This window comes from Myxine glutinosa, chromosome 1 (assembly GCF_964187855.1).
Source record: "Myxine glutinosa chromosome 1, kmMyxGlut1.1, whole genome shotgun sequence".
NCBI lineage: Eukaryota > Metazoa > Chordata > Myxini > Myxiniformes > Myxinidae > Myxine > Myxine glutinosa.
Genome location: NC_136261.1, coordinates 133,910,069 through 133,917,729, shown reverse-complemented (window position 1 = coordinate 133,917,729; position 7,661 = coordinate 133,910,069).

Below are 7,661 nucleotides of genomic sequence, written 5' to 3'. Positions count from 1 at the left end.
CCGACTTCTTTCCTGGAAGTCCTAGCAGTGCCCATGTGCTTTATACCTCTCCCACTCTCCCCCCCCCCCCCCCTTCCCGTGCCTCCTCCCCCCAAGCCCTCTCCCTCCCACAGATCTCCCGATGTCCCTGCTCTCAAATGTTGTACTTGTGTGCTTCCCTCTCTCTCCCTATCTTGTCTCCCGCTCCCTTTATCTTATGTTTTATGTGTCAGTTTGTCTTTTTGTGATTAATGTTAGCTCTTATATTACACGAGCCTCGATCTTGTGTAGAATAAAAAAAACAAAAAAAAAAAACACCACTGTAAAGACTAAATATATAATAGGGTAGGCCAACAACAACTCTCATTCCATTCACGATACCACCGCAACCACCACCAACAACGACCTAATATTGTATAGCGTTTCAAAGTTTGAAAGCTAAAATCTGCAACGATTACATTTCAGAAAACTTGAGCAATCTGACTGTGTCGCAAATATGCCTCCGCGTTGTCCCTGCCCATGGCAATGGGTAGATGCCCTCATTCACTGTCCTAAAGATAAACAAGTTTGGTTGAAATCCCTTCAACTGTTTTGCAGTATCACATTTTTATCACAGGACAGGTTTCACATCGATCAGTGAAGAGTTTTTGGAGAAGGGATTTTTAAAAATATCGGCTTTCAAGCTAATATAGCTGCCAAACCACGTGACACATTACATCAAAAATGTACACTCTGCATATGTATGGGAGGGGATCATAATAATATGTATGGGAGGGGATCACGTTTGTGAAGTCTTGTGTTGTTCGATAAGGTTTTTTTTTTCTATCCAATATGGCTGCCAAACCATGTGACCTATGATGTCATAAATTTAATATTACAATACAAATGGGTCAGAGGTCACATGCATGCAATTTCAGATTTTTAGGGTAAGGTATTCGAGTAAAATATTTATGGCTGGTCTTCCACTTCACTGATGATGTAATCATTATCATGCTTTTGTTCCCCAATGGGAGTACTTGACAATGTGCTAAGTTTCAAATTTTTCCATTCAGCGGTTTCTGAGAAATCTTTTTAAATTATTTGCTTTTAATCCAAGATGGCTGACATACCACGTGAACTATGACGTCGCAATTATCATAAAAGCATTATGCGTGGGTGTCACTCCTACCCTGAAAGATTCGTCTCAATCGGACATATGGTTGCTGAGAAAAACGAGGTTTAGCCCGTATGGACGTACGGATGGACAACCCGAAAACATATTGCCTCCGGCCACCTTCGGGGGCAGAGGCATAATGATTTAAGGGTTGAAATTATGTTTACCTTTTTGAAGTGTACTAAAACATTGTGCCAAAAATCAGGGTCTGTTAGCTCCAAAATGTTGAAAAAGATGGTTCGGTAGTTTTGGTGTCGTTTCTGTTATTGTCATTTTAATTTGCCGATTGAACAATCATCATCAACATCACCACCAACACCACCAACACCACCATCACCACCATCAACACCAACACCACCATCAACACCAACACCACCAACACCACCATATCACCACCAACACCACCATCACCACCATCAACACCAACACCACCATCACCACCATCAACACCAACACCACCAACACCACCATCACCACCAACACCACCATCACCACCATCAACACCATCACCACCATCACCACCAACATCACCAACACCACCAACACCACCATCAACACCAACAACACCACCACCACCACCACCACCAACAACACCAACACCACCACCAACACCAACACCAACACCACCACCAACACCAACAACACCAACACCACCACCACCACCACCAACACCAACAACAACACCAACACAACAACAACACCAACACCAACACCAACACCAACAACACCAACACCACCACCACCAACACCAACACCACCAACAACAACACCAACACCACCACCAACACCAACACCACCAACAACAACACCAACACCACCACCAACACCAACACCACCAACACCAACACCAACACCACCACCAACAACACCAGCAACACCACCACCACCAACAACAACACCAACACCACCCTCAACACCAACAACACCACCAACACCACCAACACCACTAACACCACCATCACCACCAACACCAACACAACAACAACACCAACACCACCACCAACACCAACACCAACAACACCAACACCACCACCACCAACACCAACACCAACACCACCACCAACACCAACACCACCACCAACACCAACACAACAACAACACCAACACCAACACCAACAACACCAACACCACCACCACCAACACCAACACCACCAACAACAACACCAACACCAACACCACCAACACCACCACCAACACCAACACCACCAACACCACCATCAACACCAACACCACCACCACCACCAACAACAACACCAACACCACCACCAACACCACCACCAACAACAACACCAACACAACAACAACACCACCACCAACACCAACACCAACAGTGTTGGTTTGCAATTCGTGCAAACTTGTGTATAATTAATCGTTTTCTGTTCATATGGCGTGCGCGGCCTGGTAACTTGAGGCTTTCCTCCCCCGTCGGTGTTTTGTGTATTTAAGTTCTTTCCTTCACTGTATTGCTTATTTCTTAGATTTTCTCTTCACCCGCTAACTTACCCGAACATCAACCATTTGTCTAACGTTTTAAATACTTTTTTTTTTTTTTCCTTCTCTCCTCACCCCGTCCCCTTTATCTCCTTTTCTTCCACCTCTTCCTTCCATCTCCAGCCATAACTCGGCTTTCAAATTCAAGTTTCCTCCTTCTCATTTAACCCTTTCTCCTTTCTCTGATCCACGCCCTCATTTCAGGGACTTTTCCCAGATTGTTTTTGCACGGTTTTGTTTAAATATGTTTAAACTTTCCCCTGCAGTGTTTCATTCAGTGGTTTATTACAACACGCTGTTTTTCTTCCTATTTAAAAGGCTTTTTCAATTTCCTCTTCAAATCATTCCACTTCAAAAAAAATTGCAATCTCTTAGTCATTCCTCCCGACATTCTCCAATCTCACCTTCATTCCACCCCTCCTCTATTGTTCGCAAACAGATCTCTGACTTGAAAATCACAATAAACCCAGGTTGTAATAAGTGTTTGTTTTTCATTAATCATCCACTTTCTAAACTCCCCCCTCACCCCTCCCCTCCTAAACTCCCTCGTCACCCCACCCCTTCAAAACTCCCCCCCTCACCCATTCCCTTCAAAACTACCCCCTCACCCCTCCCCTTCAAAACTCCCCCTCACCCCTCCCCTTTAAAACTCCCCCCTCACCCCTTCCCTTCAAAACTCCCCCCTCACCCCTCCCCTTCAAAACCTCACCACCACCCTTCCCCTTCAAATATCCCCCACTACAATCTTTCTCCAAATCTCCCCCCTTTCCATCTCCTCCTCAAGCTGCCTCCTCCCCACTTCCTCTCCCTTCCATCACATACCTACACCTGCACCTCCACCTACTCCAACCTTCGACTATGCTCTGCCCTCTCAAATAACACCTCACTGTGCCTCTTCCCATCACCATCAAACCTTTTGTCCTCATCCTTCCATTTCTCCTAACCCCTCTGCAATTTCCGACACACTATCAACAGCTCTCCCTACCTCCCCCTCTCACCCCTCATCTGACCCTACCCCTCCCCTCCCCTGTCATGTACCCGATGCCCCCCTCCCCCTTCCTTAACGGTATGGACCTCAAACATCCGGGGCCTTCGCTCAAACCTGACTGATCTCTCCATGCAGGTTGCTTCTGACAAACCAGGCGTAATCTGCTTAACAGAAACTTTCCTCCTTCAAGATGTCTCTGATTCTGTAATATCTCTTCCTGGTTGCTCCCTCCTCCGGTATGATAGACCTGAGCCTCTTCCAGGTGTTGAGGTTGCTTTCTTTATCAAAAACTCTCTTCCTCACTCTCCTTGCACTGCCCTCTCTCCACCTCACTCCCAGGAGTACCTCTGGCTATGGCTTCCTCTCCACTCCCACCTTTTGTTCATATGTGTTCTGTACCGTTCTCCAAACTGTGATGACTCCATTTACATCTCCCTGTCTGACAACATGGACCAACTTCTATCCACTCATCCCAACTCTCTCTCTTCCTCATATGTGGCGACTTCAACTGTCAGCATGCTAGCTGGTTGGGTATGGGTTCATCTCACACCAGCCATGGCACCTCAGCAAAGGACTTCTGCGACTCACTGGGACTGACACAATCTGTGAATTTCCCGACCCGGATCTCAGTCAATGGAGTATCTTCTCTTCTAGACTTGGTTATGACTAACTTCCCTGCAAATGTCTGCTGCTCTTCTTCTGCTCTAATCGGTTCTTCTGATCATTTCCTTGTGAAAGTAGATATCTCTCTGGCCATTCTCAGAGAGCCTCCTTGGTGTCGACGTGTCTGGCATTTCACTCAAGCCGACTGGCACGGTCTTCAAGCAGCCATCAATCATCTGGACTGGTCTCCCATCTCTACTGCCTCTGACATCAACTCTTCCTGGGAATTGTTCCAAAATAAACTGCTCTCTCTCATGCACAGATTTATCCCATCTCGTCGTCAGTTGTCATACCCTTCATCCCATACATGGTACACTGAAGCTTGTGGTGAGGCAGTTGCCATGAAGCAACTTGCCTTCACCTCATGGAAGGCTAATCAAACTGAAGGAAATCTCAGTTCCTTTCACGAAGCTCGGAAGAAGTGTGTGTCTTTCCTCAGGAGAGCGAGGAAACAATATCTGTCCACTCTCAAGACTGAACTCTCAAACCTGTCCCCCTCCTCCAAATCTTAGTGGCGTCTGGTCAAATCTGTTTCTGATGTTTGTTCCCCTCCATCCCCTCCCTTACCTCAAATGGCTACACAGCTGACACTGCACGTGAAAAAGCCGAATGCCTCAACTCTGTGTTTGCCTCAAAATCTTGTGTCCCGAACCCATCTCTCTCTGTATCCACCTTTCACAGTGGAACCCAGCTGCTCCAGGACTCTGTGTCCTTCTCTCATGTTAAGGTGGAGAGGTTTTTGTCATTGATTCTGCAACTGGACCAGACGGCATCAGCCCACAGATCCTAAAATCCTGCTCTGCCGCTCCATCTCACCCTCTCTCTGTTCTTTTCACCCTCTCTTTTGCTCAAGGTCATCTGCCAGCATCTTGGAAATCAGCAAACATTACCGCTTTACACAAAAAGGTGTAAAACAGATCCTTGCAACAACAGAACAATCAGCCTGCTCCCATTTATCAGCAAAGTCATGGAATCCATCATTGATTCGGATATCAAATCCTTCCGCTTCTCCAATGGCTTGATCTCCGATCATCAATTTGGATTCAGACCAAGTCATTCTACTCTGGACATGCTGCTTCTGCTGTCTCAACAATGGATGGAGGTCATTAATGCCAAACAGGTAATCAGAGCTGTCTCCCTTGACATATCACATGCTTTCGATACGGTCTGGCACCCCGCTCTGCTCTCCAAACTCTCCTCCTATGGTATCCATGGAAATCTCCATGCATGGCTTGCGGACTTCCTCTCTGGTCGTAGTCAACATGTGGCCCTGAATGGATTTCTCTCATCGCCCATTCCTGTTCAGGCTGGAGTTCCCCAAGGCAGTGTTCTGGGCCATGTGCTTTTTCTGGTCTTCATCAATGATCTCTCCGACTCTATGGAAAATCCTCTCTATCTTTTTGCTGATGATTCCACTCTCTGCCACTCCATGCCTCATCCCTCAGATCGGCAGTCTGCAGCCTCCTCACTCTCTGCAGACCTGGACAAAATCACAGACTGGTCAAACAAGTGGAACATGTCTTTCAATCCTGACAAATCTCACACTATTACTATGTCTCTCCAAAAAGATCGTCTGGAAAACCCTCCCATCTACTTTCTGAACAATCCTCTCCAAGAATTTCTGTCACTCAAGCTTTTGGGTCTCATTATCTGCCATGATCTTTCCTGGGAAAACCACATTTCCAAGCTGATCTCCAAAGCCAGTCTGGGCATCATCCGTCATGCGAAGTCCTTCCTTGGCACACCTGAGCTCCTCACCACATACAAGGCTTTCATCCGCACCTCAATGGAATACTGCTTTCCCCATCTGGGCTGGTGCTCCTTCCTCACACCTAGCTCGGCTTCACGCTGTTGAAACCAAAGCTTTCAGAATCATTGGAATCTCCCGCGATGAAGCTAACTCGGAGGGCCTTTCACTCACTCACTGCAGGCAGGTTGGTGGTCTTTCTGTCTTCTACCGACTCCTCTCCGGCCTAGCTCCCCGAGCTCTGTCTGTTCCTGTCCCCCAAATATTCCTACAGGTTGCACAAGAGCTGCCTGCAACCCTCTTATGGTTAAACTGCCAAAATCAAGACTCTCTGTTCACCTCCACTGTTTCATTCCTCTTCTCTCCCACCTCTGGAACAAACTTCTTCACTCTATTCAATCCCACCCCCCCCCCCCCCTCCAGGTCTTTAAAACAGCTGTTCACCACCATCTCTTGTCTTCCCCCATCCAAAACCTTGATATTTTCTACCCCTGTTAATTCACCCCGGATCCTCTTTATTGAAATTCCGACTTCTTTCCTGGAAGTCCTAGCAGTGCCCATGTGCTTTATACCTCTCCCACTCTCCCCCCCCCCCCCTTCCCGTGCCTCCTCCCCCCAAGCCCTCTCCCTCCCACAGATCTCCCGATGTCCCTGCTCTCAAATGTTGTACTTGTGTGCTTCCCTCTCTCTCCCTATCTTGTCTCCCGCTCCCTTTATCTTATGTTTTATGTGTCAGTTTGTCTTTTTGTGATTAATGTTAGCTCTTATATTACACGAGCCTCGATCTTGTGTAGAATAAAAAAAAAAAAAAAAAAAAACACCACTGTAAAGACTAAATATATAATAGGGTAGGCCAACAACAACTCTCATTCCATTCACGATACCACCGCAACCACCACCAACAACGACCTAATATTGTATAGCGTTTCAAAGTTTGAAAGCTAAAATCTGCAACGATTACATTTCAGAAAACTTGAGCAATCTGACTGTGTCGCAAATATGCCTCCGCGTTGTCCCTGCCCATGGCAATGGGTAGATGCCCTCATTCACTGTCCTAAAGATAAACAAGTTTGGTTGAAATCCCTTCAACTGTTTTGCAGTATCACATTTTTATCACAGGACAGGTTTCACATCGATCAGTGAAGAGTTTTTGGAGAAGGGATTTTTTAAAATATCGGCTTTCAAGCTAATATAGCTGCCAAACCACGTGACACATTACATCAAAAATGTACACTCTGCATATGTATGGGAGGGGATCATAATAATATGTATGGGAGGGGATCACGTTTGTGAAGTCTTGTGTTGATCGGATAAGGTTTTTTTTTTCCTATCCAAGATGGCTGCCAAACCACATGACCTACGACGTCATCATTTTCAAACTGTATGCAACAATGGTGTTCGATGACATTTGTAAAATTTCGCATCGATTATAAGGTAAGCGGTTTCAGAGAAATAATTATTTAATATTTTCCTTCAATCCAATATGGCTGCCAAACCATGTGACCTATGATGTCATAAATTTAATATTACAATACAAATGGATCAGAGGTCACATGCATGCAATTTCAGATTTTTAGGGTAAGGTATTCGAGTAAAATATTTATGGCTGGTCTTCCACTTCACTGATGATGTAATCATTA